At 46.4% G+C, this 22036-nt stretch overlaps 1 protein-coding gene across 1 annotated transcript in view; it reads left to right on the top strand.

Moving 5' to 3' along the window:
* Positions 1-22036, top strand: part of LOC124018136 (trinucleotide repeat-containing gene 18 protein-like) — a 329221-nt gene that overhangs the window by 65800 nt on the left and 241385 nt on the right. The gene's annotated exons all lie outside the window — the stretch shown is intronic.

Raw genomic sequence — 22036 nt, forward strand, 5'->3', positions numbered from 1 at the left:
AGTGTTATGGGTGTTAATGTAACAGCTGTATGACCGTGATGCATTATGGTCTGTAATGGCACCTATATGCAAGGGGAGGGGTGTAGGCTGTATGTTTATCACAGTGTTTATGGCATAAAACACAACCTGTTAAATCAAACCCTCTCAACATTCAAAATTACCCATAACCCATCTCTCACAGCCCTAATCCCATCCACAGGTCTCTCTACCCATCAACCCCTCTCAACATTCTAAATAACCCATAACCCATCTCTCACAGCCCTAATCCCACCCACAGGTCTCTCTACACATCAACCCCTCTCAACATTCTAAATAACCCATAACCCATCTCTCACAGCCCTAATCCCATCCACAGGTCTCTACCCATCAACCCCTCTCAACATTCTAAATAACCCATAACCCATCTCTCACAGCCCTAATCCCATCCACAGGTCTCTCTACCCATCAACCCCTCTCAACATTCTGAATTACCCATAACACATCTCTCACAGCCCTAATCCCATCCACAGGTCTCTCTACCCACTCAGACTCAACCTAGCTGCTGACAAAAATTATTATAGATTAGATTCTAAAGACAGTTACCTTTAATTCCTGTTGGACCACAGGACCAGAGTTACCTTTAATTAATATTGGCCCACGGGACCAGAGTTACCTTTAATTAATATTGGCCCACGGGACCAGAGTTACCTTTAATTCCTATTGGACCACAGGACCAGAGTTACCTTTAATTCCTATTGGACCACAGGACCAGAGTTACCTTTAATTAATATTGGACCACAGGACCATAGTTACCTTTAATTCCTATTGGACCACAGGACCAGAGTTACCTTTAATTAATATTGGCCCACAGGACCAGAGTTACCTTTAATTCCTATTGGACCACAGGACCAGAGTTACCTTTAATTCCTATTGGACCACAGGACCAGAGTTACCTTTAATTCCTATTGGACCACAGGACCAGAGTTACCTTTAATTAATATTGGACCACAGGACCATAGTTACCTTTAATTCCTATTGGACCACAGGACCAGAGTTACCTTTAATTAATATTGGCCCACAGGACCAGAGTTACCTTTAATTCCTATTGGACCACAGGACCAGAGTTACATTTAATTCCTATTGGACCACAGGACCAGAGATACCTTTAATTAATATTGGACCACCACTACTCTACCTGGGGTCCATTAACATGTAGCAGCTACTCTACCTGGGGTCCATTAACTACTGAACATGTAGCAGCTACTCTTCCTGGGGTCCATTAACTACTGAACATGTAGCAGCTACTCTACCTGGGGTCCATTAACTACTGAACATGTAGCAGCTACTCTACCTGGGGTCCATTAACATGTAGCAGCTACTCTACCTGGGGTCCATTAACATGTAGCAGCTACTCTACCTGGGGTTCATTAACTACTGAACATGTAGCAGATACTCTTCCTGGGGTCCATTAACTACTGAACATGTAGCAGCTACTCTACCTGGGGTCCATTAACATGTAGCAGCTACTCTACCTGGGGTCCATTAACATGTAGCAGCTACTCTACCTGGGGTCCATTAACATGTAGCAGCTACTCTACCTGGGGTCCATTAACATGTAGCAGCTACTCTACCTGGGGTCCATTAACTACTGAACATGTAGCAGCTACTCTACCTGGGGTCCATTAACTACTGAACATGTAGCTACTCTACCTGGGGTCCATTAACATGTAGCAGCTACTCTACCTGGGGTCCATTAACATGTAGCAGCTACTCTACCTGGGGTCCATTAACATGTAGCAGCTACTCTACCTGGGGTCCATTAACATGTAGCAGCTACTCTACCTGGGGTCCATTAACATGTAGCAGCTACTCTACCTGGGGTCCATTAACATGTAGCAGCTACTCTTCCTGGGGTCCATTAACATGTAGCAGCTACTCTACCTGGGGTCCATTAACATGTAGCAGCTACTCTTCCTGGGGTCCATTAACATGTAGCAGCTACTCTACCTGGGGTCCATTAACATGTAGCAGCTACTCTACCTGGGGTCCATTAACATGTAGCAGCTACTCTACCTGGGGTCCATTAACTACTGGACATGTAGCAGCTACTCTACCTGGGGTCCATTAACATGTAGCAGCTACTCTACCTGGGGTCCATTAACATGTAGCAGCTACTCTACCTGGGGTCCATTAACATGTAGCAGCTACTCTACCTGGGGTCCATTAACTACTGAACATGTAGCAGCTACTCTACCTGGGGTCCATTAACTACTGAACATGTAGCAGCTACTCTACCTGGGGTCCATTAACATGTAGCAGCTACTCTACCTGGGGTCCATTAACTACTGAACATGTAGCAGCTACTCTACCTGGGGTCCATTAACTACTGAACATGTAGCAGCTACTCTACCTGGGGTCCATTAACATGTAGCAGCTACTCTACCTGGGGTCCATTAACTACTGAACATGTAGCAGCTACTCTACCTGGGGTCCATTAACTACTGAACATGTAGCAGCTACTCTACCTGGGGTCCATTAACTACTGAACATGTAGCAGCTACTCTACCTGGGGTCCATTAACTACTGAACATGTAGCAGCTACTCTACCTGGGGTCCATTAACATGTAGCAGCTACTCTACCTGGGGTCCATTAACTACTGAACATGTAGCAGCTACTCTACCTGGGGTTCATTAACATGTAGCAGCTACTCTACCTGGGGTCCATTAACTACTGAACATGTAGCAGCTACTCTAGCCAGTTGGGGTCCAGTGGGTTCGATCCCGGGACCACCCAACGTAGAATGTATGCACGCATGACTCTAAGTCCTGGGGTAAATGGCATATATTATTATTATTATTACTCTACCTGGGGTCCATTAACTACTGAACATGTAGCAGCTACTCTACCTGGGGTCCATTAACATGTAGCAGCTACTCTACCTGGGGTCCATTAACTACTGAACATGTAGCAGCTACTCTACCTGGGGTCCATTAACATGTAGCAGCTACTCTACCTGGGGTCCATTAACATGTAGCAGCTACTCTACCTGGGGTCCATTAACATGTAGCAGCTACTCTACCTGGGGTCCATTAACTACTGAACATGTAGCAGCTACTCTTCCTGGGGTTCATTAACTACTGAACATGTAGCAGCTACTCTTCCTGGGGTCCATTAACATGTAGCAGCTACGCTACCTGGGGTCCATTAACTACTGGACATGTAGCAGCTACTCTTCCTGGGGTCCATTAACTACTGAACATGTAGCAGCTACTCTACCTGGGGTCCATTAACATGTAGCAGCTACTCTTCCTGGGGTCCATTAACTACTGAACATGTAGCAGCTACTCTACCTGGGGTCCATTAACATGTAGCAGCTACTCTACCTGGGGTCCATTAACTACTGAACATGTAGCAGCTACTCTACCTGGGGTCCATTAACATGTAGCAGCTACTCTTCCTGGGGTCCATTAACTACTGAACATGTAGCAGCTACTCTACCTGGGGTCCATTAACATGTAGCAGCTACTCTACCTGGGGTCCATTAACATGTAGCAGCTACTCTACCTGGGGTCCATTAACATGTAGCAGCTACTCTACCTGGGGTCCATTAACATGTAGCAGCTACTCTACCTGGGGTCCATTAACTACTGAACATGTAGCAGCTACTCTTCCTGGAGTCCATTAACTACTGAACATGTAGCAGCTACTCTTCCTGGAGTCCATTAACTACTGAACATGTAGCAGCTACTCTACCTGGGGTCCATTAACTACTGAACATGTAACAGCTACTCTACCTGGGGTCCATTAACATGTAGCAGCTACTCTTCCTGGGGTCCATTAACATGTAGCAGCTACTCTACCTGGGGTCCATTAACATGTAGCAGCTACTCTACCTGGGGTCCATTAACTACTGAACATGTAGCAGCTACTCTACCTGGGGTCCATTAACTACTGAACATGTAGCAGCTACTCTACCTGGGGTCCATTAACATGTAGCAGCTACTCTACCTGGGGTCCATTAACTACTGAACATGTAGCAGCTACTCTACCTGGGGTCCATTAACATGTAGCAGCTACTCTACCTGGGGTCCATTAACATGTAGCAGCTACTCTACCTGGTGTCCATTAACATGTAGCAGCTACTCTACCTGGGGACCATTAACATGTAGCAGCTACTCTACCTGGGGTCCATTAACTACTGAACATGTAGCAGCTACTCTTCCTGGGGTCCATTAACTACTGAACATGTAGCAGCTACTCTACCTGGGGTCCATTAACTACTGAACATGTAGCAGCTACTCTACCTGGGGTCCATTAACTACTGAACATGTAGCAGCTACTCTACCTGGGGTCCATTAACTACTGAACATGTAGCAGCTACTCTACCTGGGGTCCATTAACTACTGAACATGTAGCAGCTACTCTACCTGGGGTCCATTAACATGTAGCAGCTACTCTACCTGGGGTCCATTAACATGTAGCAGCTACTCTACCTGGGGTCCATTAACTACTGAACATGTAGCAGCTACTCTACCTGGGGTCCATTAACTACTGAACATGTAGCAGCTACTCTACCTGGGGTCCATTAACATGTAGCAGCTACTCTACCTGGGGTCCATTAACTACTGAACATGTAGCAGCTACTCTACCTGGGGTCCATTAACTACTGAACATGTAGCAGCTACTCTACCTGGGGTCCATTAACTACTGAACATGTAGCAGCTACTCTACCTGGGGTCCATTAACTACTGAACATGTAGCAGCTACTCTACCTGGGGTCCATTAACATGTAGCAGCTACTCTACCTGGGGTCCATTAACATGTAGCAGCTACTCTACCTGGGGTCCATTAACTACTGAACATGTAGCAGCTACTCTACCTGGGGTCCATTAACATGTAGCAGCTACTCTACCTGGGGTCCATTAACTACTGAACATGTAGCAGCTACTCTACCTGGGGTCCATTAACTACTGAACATGTAGCAGCTACTCTACCTGGGGTCCATTAACATGTAGCAGCTACTCTACCTGGGGTCCATTAACTACTGAACATGTAGCAGCTACTCTACCTGGGGTCCATTAACATGTAGCAGCTACTCTACCTGGGGTCCATTAACATGTAGCAGCTACTCTACCTGGGGTCCATTAACATGTAGCAGCTACTCTACCTGGGGTCCATTAACATGTAGCAGCTACTCTACCTGGGGTCCATTAACTACTGAACATGTAGCAGCTACTCTTCCTGGGGTTCATTAACTACTGAACATGTAGCAGCTACTCTTCCTGGGGTCCATTAACTACGCTACCTGGGGTCCATTAACTACTGGACATGTAGCAGCTACTCTTCCTGGGGTCCATTAACTACTGAACATGTAGCAGCTACTCTACCTGGGGTCCATTAACATGTAGCAGCTACTCTTCCTGGGGTCCATTAACTACTGAACATGTAGCAGCTACTCTACCTGGGGTCCATTAACATGTAGCAGCTACTCTACCTGGGGTCCATTAACATGTAGCAGCTACTCTACCTGGGGTCCATTAACATGTAGCAGCTACTCTACCTGGGTCCATTAACATGTAGCAGCTACTCTACCTGGGGTCCATTAACATGTAGCAGCTACTCTTACCTGGGGTCCATTAACTACTGAACATGTAGCAGCTACTCTTCCTGGAGTCCATTAACTACTGAACATGTAGCAGCTACTCTACCTGGGGTCCATTAACTAGCAGAACCTGGGGTCCATTAACATGTAGCAGCTACTCTACCTGGTGTCCATTAACATGTAGCAGCTACTCTACCTGGGGACCATTAACATGTAGCAGCTACTCTACCTGGGGTCCATTAACTACTGAACATGTAGCAGCTACTCTTCCTGGGGTCCATTAACTACTGAACATGTAGCAGCTACTCTACCTGGGGTCCATTAACTACTGAACATGTAGCAGCTACTCTACCTGGGGTCCATTAACTACTGAACATGTAGCAGCTACTCTACCTGGGGTCCATTAACTACTGAACATGTAGCAGCTACTCTACCTGGGGTCCATTAACTACTGAACATGTAGCAGCTACTCTACCTGGGGTCCATTAACATGTAACTACCTGGGGTCCATTAACATGTAGCAGCTACTCTACCTGGGGTCCATTAACTACTGAACATGTAGCAGCTACTCTACCTGGGGTCCATTAACTACTGAACATGTAGCAGCTACTCTACCTGGGGTCCATTAACATGTAGCAGCTACCTGGGGTCCATTAACTACTGAACATGTAGCAGCTACTCTACCTGGGGTCCATTAACTACTGAACATGTAGCAGCTACTCTACCTGGGGTCCATTAACTACTGAACATGTAGCAGCTACTCTACCTGGGGTCCATTAACTACTGAACATGTAGCAGCTACTCTACCTGGGGTCCATTAACATGTATCAGCTACTCTACCTGGGGTCCATTAACATGTAGCAGCTACTCTACCTGGGGTCCATTAACTACTGAACATGTAGCAGCTACTCTACCTGGGGTCCATTAACTACTGAACATGTAGCAGCTACTCTACCTGGGGTCCATTAACATGTAGCAGCTACTCTACCTGGGGTCCATTAACTACTGAACATGTAGCAGCTACTCTACCTGGGGTCCATTAACATGTAGCAGCTACTCTACCTGGGGTCCATTAACATGTAGCAGCTACTCTACCTGGGGTCCATTAACATGTAGCAGCTACTCTACCTGGGGTCCATTAACATGTAGCAGCTACTCTACCTGGGGTCCATTAACTACTGAACATGTAGCAGCTACTCTTCCTGGGGTTCATTAACTACTGAACATGTAGCAGCTACTCTTCCTGGGGTCCATTAACATGTAGCAGCTACTCTACCTGGGGTCCATTAACTACTGAACATGTAGCAGCTACTCTTCCTGGGGTCCATTAACTACTGAACATGTAGCAGCTACTCTACCTGGGGTCCATTAACATGTAGCAGCTACTCTTCCTGGGGTCCATTAACTACTGAACATGTAGCAGCTACTCTACCTGGGGTCCATTAACATGTAGCAGCTACTCTACCTGGGGTCCATTAACTACTGAACATGTAGCAGCTACTCTACCTGGGGTCCATTAACATGTAGCAGCTACTCTTCCTGGGGTCCATTAACTACTGAACATGTAGCAGCTACTCTACCTGGGGTCCATTAACATGTAGCAGCTACTCTACCTGGGGTCCATTAACATGTAGCAGCTACTCTACCTGGGGTCCATTAACATGTAGCTACTCTACTGTCCATTAACATGTAGCAGCTACTCTACCTGGGGTCCATTAACTACTGAACATGTAGCAGCTACTCTACCTGGGGTCCATTAACATGTATCAGCTACTCTACCTGGGGTCCATTAACATGTAGCAGCTACTCTACCTGGGGTCCATTAACTACTGAACATGTAGCAGCTACTCTACCTGGGGTTCATTAACATGTAGCAGCTACTCTACCTGGGGTCCATTAACTACTGAACATGTAGCAGCTACTCTACCTGGGGTCCATTAACTACTGAACATGTAGCAGCTACTCTACCTGGGGTCCATTAACATGTAGCAGCTACTCTACCTGGGGTCCATTAACTACTGAACATGTAGCAGCTACTCTACCTGGGGTCCATTAACATGTAGCAGCTACTCTACCTGGGGTCCATTAACATGTAGCAGCTACCTGGGGTCCATTAACATGTAGCAGCTACTCTACCTGGGGTCCATTAACATGTAGCAGCTACTCTACCTGGGGTCCATTAACTACTGAACATGTAGCAGCTACTCTTCCTGGGGTTCATTAACTACTGAACATGTAGCAGCTACTCTTCCTGGGGTCCATTAACATGTAGCAGCTACTCTACCTGGGGTCTGAACATGTAGCAGCTACTCTTCCTGGGGTCCATTAACTACTGAACATGTAGCAGCTACTCTACCTGGGGTCCATTAACATGTAGCAGCTACTCTTCCTGGGGTCCATTAACTACTGAACATGTAGCAGCTACTCTACCTGGGGTCCATTAACATGTAGCAGCTACTCTACCTGGGGTCCATTAACTACTGAACATGTAGCAGCTACTCTACCTGGGGTCCATTAACATGTAGCAGCTACCTGGGGTCCATTAACTACTGAACATGTAGCAGCTACTCTACCTGGGGTCCATTAACATGTAGCAGCTACTCTACCTGGGGTCCATTAACATGTAGCAGCTACTCTACCTGGGGTCCATTAACACTGAACATGTAGCAGCTACTCTACCTGGGGTCCATTAACATGTAGCAGCTACTCTACCTGGGGTCCATTAACTACTGAACATGTAGCAGCTACTCTTCCTGGGGTCCATTAACTACTGAACATGTAGCAGCTACTCTACCTGGGGTCCATTAACTACTGAACATGTAGCAGCTACTCTACCTGGGGTCCATTAACATGTAGCAGCTACTCTTCCTGGGGTCCATTAACATGTAGCAGCTACTCTACCTGGGGTCCATTAACATGTAGCAGCTACTCTACCTGGGGTCCATTAACTACTGAACATGTAGCAGCTACTCTACCTGGGGTCCATTAACTACTGAACATGTAGCAGCTACTCTACCTGGGGTCCATGTAGCAGCTACTCTACTGGGGTCCATTAACATGTAGCAGCTACTCTACCTGGGGTCCATTAACATGTAGCAGCTACTCTACCTGGGGTCCATTAACATGTAGCAGCTACTCTACCTGGGGTCCATTAACTACTGAACATGTAGCAGCTACTCTTCCTGGGGTCCATTAACTACTGAACATGTAGCAGCTACTCTACCTGGGGTCCATTAACTACTGAACATGTAGCAGCTACTCTACCTGGGGTCCATTAACTACTGAACATGTAGCAGCTACTCTACCTGGGGTCCATTAACTACTGAACATGTAGCAGCTACTCTACCTGGGGTCCATTAACTACTGAACATGTAGCAGCTACTCTACCTGGGGTCCATTAACATGTAGCAGCTACTCTACCTGGGGTCCATTAACTACTGAACATGTAGCAGCTACTCTTCCTGGGGTCCATTAACATGTAGCAGCTACTCTACCTGGGGTCCATTAACTACTGAACATGTAGCAGCTACTCTTCCTGGGGTCCATTAACTACTGAACATGTAGCAGCTACTCTTCCTGGGGTCCATTAACTACTGAACATGTAGCAGCTACTCTACCTGGGGTCCATTAACATGTAGCAGCTACTCTTCCTGGGGTCCATTAACTACTGAACATGTAGCAGCTACTCTTCCTGGGGTCCATTAACTACTGAACATGTAGCAGTCCATTAACATGTAGCACTACTCTACCTGGGGTCCATTAACTACTGAACATGTAGCAGCTACTCTTCCTGGGGTCCATTAACTACTGAACATGTAGCAGCTACTCTACCTGGGGTCCATTAACATGTAGCAGCTACTCTACCTGGGGTCCATTAACATGTAGCAGCTACTCTACCTGGGGTTCATTAACTACTGAACATGTAGCAGCTACTCTACCTGGGGTCCATTAACTGAACTGAACTACCTGGGGTCCATTAACATGTAGCAGCTACTCTTCCTGGGGTCCATTAACTACTGAACATGTAGCAGCTACTCTACCTGGGGTCCATTAACATGTAGCAGCTACTCTACCTGGGGTCCATTAACTACTGAACATGTAGCAGCTACTCTACCTGGGGTCCATTAACTACTGAACATGTAGCAGCTACTCTACCTGGGGTCCATTAACATGTAGCAGCTACTCTACCTGGGGTCCATTAACATGTAGCAGCTACTCTACCTGGGGTCCATTAACTACTGAACATGTAGCAGCTACTCTACCTGGGGTCCATTAACTACTGAACATGTAGCAGCTACTCTACCTGGGGTCCATTAACATGTAGCAGCTACTCTACCTGGGGTCCATTAACTACTGAACATGTAGCAGCTACTCTTCCTGGGGTCCATTAACTACTGAACATGTAGCAGCTACTCTACCTGGGGTCCATTAACATGTAGCAGCTACTCTACCTGGGGTCCATTAACTACTGAACATGTAGCAGCTACTCTACCTGGGGTCCATTAACATGTAGCAGCTACTCTACCTGGGGTCCATTAACTACTGAACATGTAGCAGCTACTCTACCTGGGGTCCATTAACTACTGAACATGTAGCAGCTACTCTACCTGGGGTCCATTAACATGAACAGCAGCTACTCTACCTGGGGTCCATTAACATGTAGCAGCTACTCTACCTGGGGTCCATTAACTACTGAACATGTAGCAGCTACTCTACCTGGGGTCCATTAACTACTGAACATGTAGCAGCTACTCTACCTGGGGTCCATTAACATTAACTCTACCTGGGGTCCATTAACATGTAGCAGCTACTCTACCTGGGGTCCATTAACTACTGAACATGTAGCAGCTACTCTACCTGGGGTCCATTAACTACTGAACATGTAGCAGCTACTCTACCTGGGGTCCATTAACTACTGAACATGTAGCAGCTACTCTACCTGGGGTCCATTAACATGTAGCAGCTACTCTACCTGGGGTCCATTAACATGTAGCAGCTACTCTACCTGGGGTCCATTAACATGTAGCAGCTACTCTACCTGGGGTCCATTAACTACTGAACATGTAGCAGCTACTCTACCTGGGGTCCATTAACTACTGAACATGTAGCAGCTACTCTACCTGGGGTCCATTAACTACTGAACATGTAGCAGCTACTCTACCTGGGGTCCATTAACTACTGAACATGTAGCAGCTACTCTACCTGGGGTCCATTAACATGTAGCAGCTACTCTACCTGGGGTCCATTAACATGTAGCAGCTACTCTACCTGGGGTCCATTAACTACTGAACATGTAGCAGCTACTCTACCTGGGGTCCATTAACATGTAGCAGCTACTCTACCTGGGGTCCATTAACTACTGAACATGTAGCAGCTACTCTACCTGGGGTCCATTAACATGTAGCAGCTACTCTACCTGGGGTCCATTAACATGTAGCAGCTACTCTACCTGGGGTCCATTAACATGTAGCAGCTACTCTACCTGGGGTCCATTAACATGTAGCAGCTACTCTACCTGGGGTCCATTAACATGTAGCAGCTACTCTACCTGGGGTCCATTAACATGTAGCAGCTACTCTACCTGGGGTTCATTAATATGTAGCAGCTACTCTACCTGGGGTCCATTAACTACTGAACATGTAGCAGATACTCTACCTGGGGTCCATTAACTACTGAACATGTAGCAGCTACTCTACCTGGGGTCCATTAACATGTAGCAGCTACTCTTCCTGGGGTCCATTAACTACTGAACATGTAGCAGCTACTCTACCTGGGGTCCATTAACTACTGAACATGTAGCAGCTACTCTACCTGGGGTCCATTAACTACTGAACATGTAGCAGCTACTCTACCTGGGGTCCATTATTAACACTGAACATGTAGCAGCTACTCTACCTGGGGTCCATTAACTACTGAACATGTAGCAGCTACTCTACCTGGGGTCCATTAACTACTGAACATGTAGCAGCTACTCTACCTGGGGTCCATTAACTACTGAACATGTAGCAGCTACTCTACCTGGGGTCCATTAACTACTGAACATGTAGCAGCTACTCTACCTGGGGTCCATTAACTACTGAACATGTAGCAGCTACTCTACCTGGGGTCCATTAACATGTAGCAGCTACTCTACCTGGGGTCCATTAACTACTGAACATGTAGCAGCTACTCTACCTGGGGTCCATTAACTACTGAACATGTAGCAGCTACTCTACCTGGGGTCCATTAACTACTGAACATGTAGCAGCTACTCTACCTGGGGTCCATTAACATGTAGCAGCTACTCTACCTGGGGTCCATTAACTACTGAACATGTAGCAGCTACTCTACCTGGGGTCCATTAACTACTGAACATGTAGCAGCTACTCTTCCTGGGGTCCATTAACTACTGAACATGTAGCAGCTACTCTTCCTGGGGTCCATTAACATGTAGCAGCTACTCTACCTGGGGTCCATTAACTACTGAACATGCAGCAGCTACTCTTCCTGGGGTCCATTAACATGTAGCAGCTACTCTACCTGGGGTCCATTAACTACTGAACATGCAGCAGCTACTCTTCCTGGGGTCCATTAACATGTAGCAGCTACTCTTCCTGGGGTCCATTAACTACTGAACATGTAGCAGCTACTCTACCTGGGGTCCATTAACATGTAGCAGCTACTCTACCTGGGGTCCATTAACTACTGAACATGTAGCAGCTACTCTACCTGGGGTCCATTAACATGTAGCAGCTACTCTTCCTGGGGTCCATTAACATGTAGCAGCTACTCTACCTGGGGTCCATTAACATGTAGCAGCTACTCTACCTGGGGTCCATTAACTACTGAACATGTAGCAGCTACTCTACCTGGGGTCCATTAACATGTAGCAGCTACTCTTCCTGGGGTCCATTAACATGTAGCAGCTACTCTACCTGGGGTCCATTAACATGTAGCAGCTACTCTACCTGGGGTCCATTAACTACTGAACATGTAGCAGCTACTCTACCTGGGGTCCATTAACATGTAGCAGCTACTCTACCTGGGGTCTATTAACTACTGAACATGTAGCAGCTACTCTACCTGGGGTCCATTAACATGTAGCAGCTACTCTACCTGGGGTCCATTAACTACTGAACATGTAGCAGCTACTCTACCTGGGGTCCATTAACATGTAGCAGCTACTCTACCTGGGGTCCATTAACTACTGAACATGTAGCAGCTACTCTACCTGGGGTCCATTAACATGTAGCAGCTACTCTACCTGGGGTCCATTAACATGTAGCAGCTACTCTACCTGGGGTCCATTAACTACTGAACATGTAGCAGCTACTCTACCTGGGGTCCATTAACATGTAGCAGCTACTCTACCTGGGGTCCATTAACTACTGAACATGTAGCAGCTATTCTTCCTGGGGTCCATTAACTACTGAACATGTAGCTACTCTACCTGGGGTCAACGTGACATCTACAGATCATGTCTTCTCAGTCTGTACAATAGTCAGAAATAGATTACACGAAGAAGAGTCTCCTGTTGCACGTTTCATTGATTTGATGTTTATTTTTTAAACAGGGATATTTCAGCCTATAGTTTGTCAAAGACAGGGGTTGATTGGAACAGGGATATTTTAGCCTATAGTTTGTCAAAGACAGGGGTTGATGGGAACAGGGATATTTTAGCCTATAGTTTGTCAAAGACAGGGGTTGATGGGAAATTCACGCAAATCCAGTCTCTTTTCAATGTACCAATTGCTTGTATGTGCTTTAGTGAGAGTTTTCGTCCTCTTCTGAGGAAGAGGAGGAGAGAGGAGGAGGAGTAGGAGGAGAGATCGGACCAATGTGCTTTAGTAAGGGTTTTGGTCCTCTTCTGAGGAGAAGAGGAGGAGGAGGAGGAGGAGTAGGAGAGGAGGAGGAGTAGGAGAGATCGGACCAATGTGCTTTAGTAAGGGTTTTGGTCCTCTGAGGAGGAGGAGTAGGAGAGAGGAGGAGGAGTAGGAGAGATCGGACCAATGTGCTTTAGTGAGGGTTTTCGTCCTCTTCTGAGGAAGAGTAGGAGAGAGGAGGAGGAGTAGGAGAGAGGAGGAGGAGTAGGAGAGATCGGACCAATGTGCTTTAGTAAGGGTTTTGGTCCTCTGAGGAGGAGGAGTAGGAGAGAGGAGGAGGAGTAGGAGAGAGGAGGAGGAGTAGGAGAGATCGGACCAATGTGCTTTAGTAAGGGTTTTCGTCCTCCTCTGAGGAGGAGTAGGAGAGAGGAGGAGGAGTAGGAGAGAGGAGGAGGAGGAGGAGAGATCGGACCAATGTGCTTTAGTAAGGGTTTTGGTCCTCTGAGGAGGAGTAGGAGAGATCGGACCAATGTGCTTTAGTAAGGGTTTTGGTCCTCTGAGGAGGAGTAGGAGAGATCGGACCAATGTGCTTTAGTAAGGGTTTTGGTCCTCTTCTGAGGAGGAGTAGGAGAGAGGAGGAGGAGTAGGAGAGATCGGACCAATGTGCTTTAGTAAGGGTTTTGGTCCTCTTCTGAGGAGGAGTAGGAGAGAGGAGGAGGAGTAGGAGAGATCGGACCAATGTGCTTTAGTAAGGGTTTTGGTCCTCTTCTGAGGAGGAGTAGGAGAGAGGAGGAGGAGTAGGAGAGATCGGACCAATGTGCTTTAGTGAGGGTTTTCGTCCTCCTCTGAGGAGGAGTAGGAGAGAGGAGGAGGAGTAGGAGAGAGGAGGAGGAGTAGGAGAGATCGGACCAATGTGCTTTAGTAAGGGTTTTGGTCCTCTGAGGAGGAGTAGGAGAGAGGAGGAGGAATAGTGGAGAGATCGGACCAATGTGCTTTAGCAGGGTTTTAGCTCTGAGGAGGAGGAGTAGGAGAGATCGGACCAATGTGCTTTAGCGTTGGACTAGTAACCAGCAGGTAGCCTAGTGGTTAGAGCGTTGGACTAGTAACCAGCAGGTAGTCTAGTGGTTAGAGCGTTGGAATAGTAACCAGCAGGTAGCCTAGTGGTTAGAGCATTGGACTAGTAACCAAAAGGTAGCCTAGTGGTTAGAGCGTTGGACTAGTAACCAGCAGGTAGCCTAGTGGTTAGCAGGTAGCCGTTGGACTAGTAACCAGCAGGTAGTCTAGTGGTTAGAGTGTTGGACTAGTTACCAGCAGGTAGTCTAGTGGTTAGAGCGTTGGACTAGTAACCAGCAGGTAGCCTAGTGGTTAGAGCAGGTAGCCTGGTGGTTAGAGCGTTGGACTAGTTACCAGCAGGTAGTCTAGTGGTTAGAGCAGGTAGACTAGTTACCAGCAGGTAGTCTAGTGGTTAGAGTGTTGGACTAGTAACCAGCAGGTAGTCTAGTGGTTAGAGTGTTGGACTAGTTACCAGCAGGTAGTCTAGTGGTTAGAGTGTTGGACTAGTAACCAGCAGGTAGTCTAGTGGTTAGAGTGTTGGACTAGTAACCAGCAGGTAGCCTAGTGGTTAGAGCATTAGACTAGTAACCAGCAGGTAGCCTAGTGGTTAGAGTGTTGGGCCAGTAACCAGCAGGTAGCCTAGTGGTTAGAGTGTTGTGCCAGTAACCGGTGGTTAACCTACTGTTCCCCGGTAGGGCGTCATTGTGAATAATAATTTGTTCTTAACTGACTTGCCTAGTAAAATAAATGGTTAAATTAAAAAATGTTTAGCAGATGGTTTAGTTCGGCTGCTGCATGGTGCTCTATTCTTCGTGCCACTTCTGCATAGCTGTGTTGCTGGATAAATGTGGGTTTATGGGACAGCGAGGAATGACTGAGAAAACCGGAGTGCAGTGGGAAGATGTGTTTTTGAGGAAGAATGGCCCCAAGTAGAAACCATATTCTGCAGTCTCTGTTGGCACAGAAATGTTCCCCCCAACGAGAATGAGTATGAGCGCAGAAGATGATTTGGGCCCAGTGGGAGTTGTATTTTTTGAAGAAAATGGATCCCTAACTTTGGCTGACCCATTTGTGGTAGAAAATAAGTTGGGTTAAATCTGTGACGCTCAATGTGGACAAGTGATGATTTCTTTTGTGTTTCTTCCGTCCAGAGGGAGCACTTCGCGTCACGTGAACAAGGACAAGACCTGTGACTTGCCTTGCTCTCCGGAGGGCGCCTTTTAAAGAAGTGATTACTTACTGGGGTGGCGTTAAGTGTTAAATAGAAGATTCCCTATGTCTGTGACGCCCGCCATTTTGTGCAACACAGACCACGGCGGAGAACATAGTGAAACTAGAAGGCACCGTCTGTGTCCTTTTGAGTTCTGAAGCCGATCAGTCTTTCACTGATAAAGTCATGTTAAGATATGTCACTGATCCAACTGAGCGCTTTTGTGCCGAACACACTGAGGTGTTTCAGATGCCAAGCTTATGGTCATGTTGCAGCAGTGTGTAGGAGGGACATTCCTAGATGTGAGAAGTGTGTAGGAGGGACATTCCTAGATGTGAGAAGTGTGTAGGAGGGACATTCCTAGATGTGAGAAGTGTGTAGGAGGGACATTCCTAGATGTGAGAAGTGTGTAGGAGGGACATTCCTAGATGTGAGAAGTGTGTAGGAGGGACATTCCTAGATGTGAGAAGTGTGTAGGAGGGACATTCCTAGATGTGAGAAGTGTGTAGGAGGGACATTCCTAGATGTGAGAAGTGTGTAGGAAGTAGATGTGAGAAGTGTGTAGGAGGGACATTCCTAGATGTGAGAAGTGTGTAGGAGGGACATTCCTAGATGTGAGAAGTGTGTAGGAGGGACATTCCTAGATGTGAGAAGTGTGTAGGAGGGACATTCCTAGATGTGAGAAGTGTGTAGGAGGGACATTCCTAGATGTGAGAAGTGTGTAGGAGGGACATTCCTAGATGTGAGAAGTGTGTAGGAGGGACATTCCTAGATGTGAGAAGTGTGTAGGAGGGACATTCCTAGATGTGAGAAGTGTGTAGGAGGGACATTCCTAGATGTGAGAAGTGTGTAGGAGGGACAAAGGAAAGTGTTGTATCGGTGGAAAAAAACTGTGTCAAATGTGCAAATCAAATCATCAAATCATATTTTATTTGTCACATACACATGGTTAGCAGATGTTAATGCGAGTGTAGTGAAATGCTTGTGCTTCTAGTTCCGACAATGCAGTGATAACCAACAAGTAATCTAACTAACAATTCCAAAACTACTGTCTTATACACAGTGTAAGGGGATAAAGAACATGTACATAAGGATATATGAATGAGTGATGGTACAGAGCAGCATACAGTAGATGGTATTGAGTACAGTATATACATATGAGATGAGTAATGTAGGGTATGTAAACAAAGTGGCATAGTTTAAAGTGGCTAGTGATACATGTATTACATAAAGATGCAGTAGATGATATAGAGTACAGTATATACATATGCATATGAGATGAATAATGTAGGGTAAGTAACATTATATAAGGTAGCATTGTTTAAAGTGGCTAGTGATATATTTTACATAATTTCCCATCAATTTCCATTATTAAAGTGGCTGGAGTTGAGTCAGTGTCAATGACAGTGTGTTGGCAGCAGCCACTCAATGTTAGTGGTGGCTGTTTAACAGTTTGATGGCCTTGAGATAGAAGCTGTTTTTCAGTCTCTCGGTCCCAGCTTTGATGCACCTGTACTGACCTCGCCTTCTGGATGATAGCGGGGTGAACAGGCAGTGGTTCGGGTGGTTGATGTCCTTGATGATCTTTTTGGCCTTCCTGTGACATCGGGTGGTGTAGGTGTCCTGGAGGGCAGGTAGTGTTGCCTGGTGATGCATTGTGCAGACCTCACTACCCTCTGGAGAGCCTTACGGTTGTGGGCGGAGCAGTTACCGTACCAGGCGGTGATACAGCCCGACAGGATGCTCTCGATTGTGCATCTGTAGAAGTTTGTGAGTGCTTTTGGTGACAAGCCGAATTTCTTCAGCCTCCTGAGGTTGAATAGGCGCTGCTGCGCCTTCTTCACGACGCTGTCAGTGTGAGTGGACCAATTCAGTTTGTCTGTGATGTGTATGCCGAGGAACTTAAAACTAGCTACCCTCTCCACTACTGTTCCATCGATGTGGATAGTGAAGAGGCGACTCCGGGATGCTGGCCTTCTAGGCAGAGTTCCTCTGTCCAGTCTCAACGTCAACAGTGAAGAGGCGACTCTCTGTCCAGTTCCTCTGTCCAGTCTCAACGTCAACAGTGAAGAGGCGACTCCTGAATGCTGGCCTTCTAGGCAGAGTTCCTCTGTCCAGTGTCTGTGTTCTTTTGCCCATCTTAATCTTTCTCTTTTTATTGGCCAGTCTGAGATATGGCTTTTTCTTTGCAACTCTGCCTAGAAGGTGCACAGCAGAGATTCAGACCTGAGACAGCATTGGAGTCTCTCTGACCAATAAGTGACATCAATTCAATCAACCAATCAATGAAGTCACTCTGTAAGATGTACACCCCCCCCCCCACCACCCTCCAAAATGTTAAACAACAAATTGATTTGTGTGATGTAATTATCATTGTAATCCTGTATTACCTTTCTGTTCCTACCAGTGAGAACAGATCAGCATCAACACTTCTCCCAAAGCCTTCCACGTTCCCTGACAAAGATTTTAAAAGCATTGGATTGGTGTAAAAGCATTGGCTGTAGGGAGTCTCCATCATTTTCTAAATCCATGACTGGGAGTGGATTTGGTGAGAAGGGTGGAGAATGGAAACTGCATTCCTGAAGGCCGAGCTCAGTCCAGTTCACTGTTGGAGAGAGAGAGACCTCTGCTGGTCACACAGACCAACTGCACCCCTGAAGGCCGAGCTCAGTCCAGTTCACTGTTGGAGAGAGAGAGACCTCTGCTGGTCACACAGACCAACTGCACCCAGAGAGGAGAAACATCACTATGGAGTACCACAGTATGAGTCATAATACCCATTAAACCCAAAACGTTGGTTTACTTTAATGTAACTGTATGCTAGGTGGTGTTAATAGCAACTGGCTGACTCACTCAGTGCTAACATAATGTTAGCAGGCTGGTAGGGGCTAAAGTTAGCAGGCTGGTAGGGGCTAACGTTAGCAGGCTAGTAGGGGCTAACGTTATCAGGCTGGTAGGGGCTAAAGTTAGCAGGCTGGTAGGGGGCTAATGTTAACAGGCTGGTAGGGGGTAATGTTAACAGGCTGGTAGGGGCTAATGTTATCAGGGTGGTAGGGAATAATGTTATCAGGGTGGTAGGGGCTAACGTTAGCAGGCTGGTTGGGCTAATGTTAGCAGGCTGGTAGGGCTAAAGTTAGCAGGCTAGTAGGGCTAAAGTTAGCAGCCTGGTAGGGGCTAAAGTTAGCAGGCTGGTAGGGGCTAACGTTAGCAGGCTGGTAGGGGCTAATGTTATCATGGTTATGTTAGGGCTGGTAGGGAATAATGTTAGCAGGCTGGTAGGGGCTAACGTTAGCAGGCTGGTAGGGGCTAACGTTAGCAGGCTGGTAGGGGCTAAAGTTAGCAGGCTGGTAGGGGCTAAAGTTAGCAGGCTGGTAGGGGCTAAAGTTAGCAGGCTGGTAGGGGCTAATGTTAGCAGGCTGGTAGGGCTAACGTTAATAATGTTAGCAGGCTGGTAGTAGGCTGGTAGCAGGGCTGGTAGGGGCTAATGTTATCAGGCTGGTAGGGGCTAATGTTAGCAGGCTGGTAGGGCTAATGTTAGCAGGCTGGTAGGGGCTAATGTTATCAGGCTGGTAGGGGCTAATGTTAGCAGGCTGGTAGGGGCTAATGTTAGCAGGCTGGTAGGGGCTAATGTTATCAGGCTGGTAGGGCTAATGTTAGCAGGCTGGTAGGGGCTAATGTTATCAGGCTGGTAGGGGCTAATGTTAGCAGGCTGGTAGGGGCTAATGTTATCAGGCTGGTAGGGGCTAACGTTATCAGGCTGGTAGGGGCTAATGTTAGCAGGCTGGTAGGGGCTAAAGTTAGCAGGCTGTACAGACAACACCTGACTCTCAGGTTCTGGACCCTAGACAGAGCAACCTCTCAGACTCTAGACAGAACAACCTCTCAGACTCTAGACAGAACAACCTCTCAGACTCTAGACAGAACAACCTCTCAGACTCTAGACAGAACAACCTCTCAGACTCTAGACAGAACAACCTCTCAGACTCTAGACAGAGCAACCTCTCAGACTCTAGACAGAACAACCTCTCAGACTCTAGACAGAACAACCTCTCAGACTCTAGACAGAACAACCTCTCAGACTCTAGACAGAACAACCTCTCAGACTCTAGACAGAGCAACCTCTCAGACTCTAGACAGAGCAACCTCTCAGACTCTAGACAGAATAACCTCTCAGTCTCTAGACAGAACAACCTCTCAGACTCTAGACAGAATAACCTCTCAGACTCTAGACAGAATAACCTCTCAGAACCTAGACAGAATAACCTCTCAGACTCTAGACAGAATAACCTCTCAGAACCTAGACAGAATAACCTCTCAGAACCTAGACAGAATAACCTCTCAGTCTCTAGACAGAACAACCTCTCAGACTCTAGACAGAATAACCTCTCAGACTCTAGACAGAACAACCTCTCAGAACCTAGACAGAACAACCTCTCAGAACTCTAGACAGAGCAACCTCTCAGTCTCTAGACAGAATAACCTCTCAGACAGGTATATACAGTCTCTAGACAGAGCAACCTCTCAGACAGGTATATACAGTCTCTAGACAGAGCAACCTCTCAGACAGGTATATACAGTCTCTAGACAGAGCAACCTCTCAGTCTCTAGACAGAATAACCTCTCAGACTCTAGACAGAATAACCTCTCAGTCTCTAGACAGAATAACCTCTCAGACAGGTATATACAGTCTCTAGACAGAACAACCTCTCAGACAGGTATATACAGTCTCTAGACAGAACAACCTCTCAGACAGGTATATACAGTCTCTAGACAGACAGGTATATACAGTCTCTAGACAGAACAACCTCTCAGACAGGTATATACAGTCTCTAGACAGAACAACCTCTCAGACAGGTATATACAGTCTCTAGACAGAACAACCTCTCAGACAGGTATAGACAGTCTCTAGACAGAACAACCTCTCAGACAGGTATATACAGTCTCTAGACAGAACAGGTATATACAGTCTCTAGACAGAACAACCTCTCAGACAGGTATATACAGTCTCTAGACAGGACAGGTATAGACAGTCTCTAGACAGACAGGTATATACAGTCTCTAGACAGAACAACCTCTCAGACAGGTATATACAGTCTCTAGACAGAACAGGTATAGACAGTCTCTAGACAGACAGGTATATACAGTCTCTAGACAGGACAGGTATATACAGTCTCTAGACAGAACAACCTCTCAGACAGGTATATACAGTCTCTAGACAGAACAGGTATATACAGTCTCTAGACAGACAGGTATAGACAGTCTCTAGACAGGACAGGTATATACAGTCTCTAGACAGGACAGGTATATACAGTCTCTAGACAGGACAGGTATAGACAGTCTCTAGACAGAACAGGTATATACAGTCTCTAGACAGACAGGACAGTCTCTAGACAGAACAGGTATATACAGTCTCTAGACAGACAGGTATAGACAGTCTCTAGACAGACAGGTATAGACAGTCTCTAGACAGACAGGTATAGACAGTCTCTAGACAGACAGGTATATACAGTCTCTAGACAGAACAGGTATAGACAGTCTCTAGACAGAACAGGTATAGACAGTCTCTAGACAGACAGGTATAGACAGTCTCTAGACAGACCGGTATAGACAGTCTCTAGACAGAACAGGTATAGACAGTCTCTAGACAGACAGGTATAGACAGTCTCTAGACAGAACAGGTATATACAGTCTCTAGACAGAACAGGTATATACAGTCTCTAGACAGACAGGTATATACAGTCTCTAGACAGAACAACCTCTCAGACAGGTATATACAGTCTCTAGACAGACAGGTATATACAGTCTCTAGACAGAACAACCTCTCAGACAGGTATATACAGTCTCTAGACAGACAGGTATATACAGTCTCTAGACAGAACAACCTCTCAGACAGGTATATACAGTCTCTAGACAGGACAGGTATATACAGTCTCTAGACAGAACAACCTCTCAGACAGGTATATACAGTCTCTAGACAGGACAGGTATAGACCGTCTCTAGACAGACAGGTATATACAGTCTCTAGACAGAACAACCTCTCAGACAGGTATATACAGTCTCTAGACAGGACAGGTATAGACAGTCTCTAGACAGAACAACCTCTCAGACAGGTATATACAGTCTCTAGACAGGACAGGTATATACAGTCTCTAGACAGAACAGGTATATACAGTCTCTAGACAGAACAACCTCTCAGACAGGTATATACAGTCTCTAGACAGACAGGTATATACAGTCTCTAGACAGAACAACCTCTCAGACAGGTATATACAGTCTCTAAACAGGACAGGTATATACAGTCTCTAGACAGAACAACCTCTCAGACAGGTATATACAGTCTCTAGACAGGACAGGTATAGACCGTCTCTAGACAGACAGGTATATACAGT

Source organism: Oncorhynchus gorbuscha, unplaced genomic scaffold (genome assembly GCF_021184085.1).
Source record: "Oncorhynchus gorbuscha isolate QuinsamMale2020 ecotype Even-year unplaced genomic scaffold, OgorEven_v1.0 Un_scaffold_396, whole genome shotgun sequence".
NCBI lineage: Eukaryota > Metazoa > Chordata > Actinopteri > Salmoniformes > Salmonidae > Oncorhynchus > Oncorhynchus gorbuscha.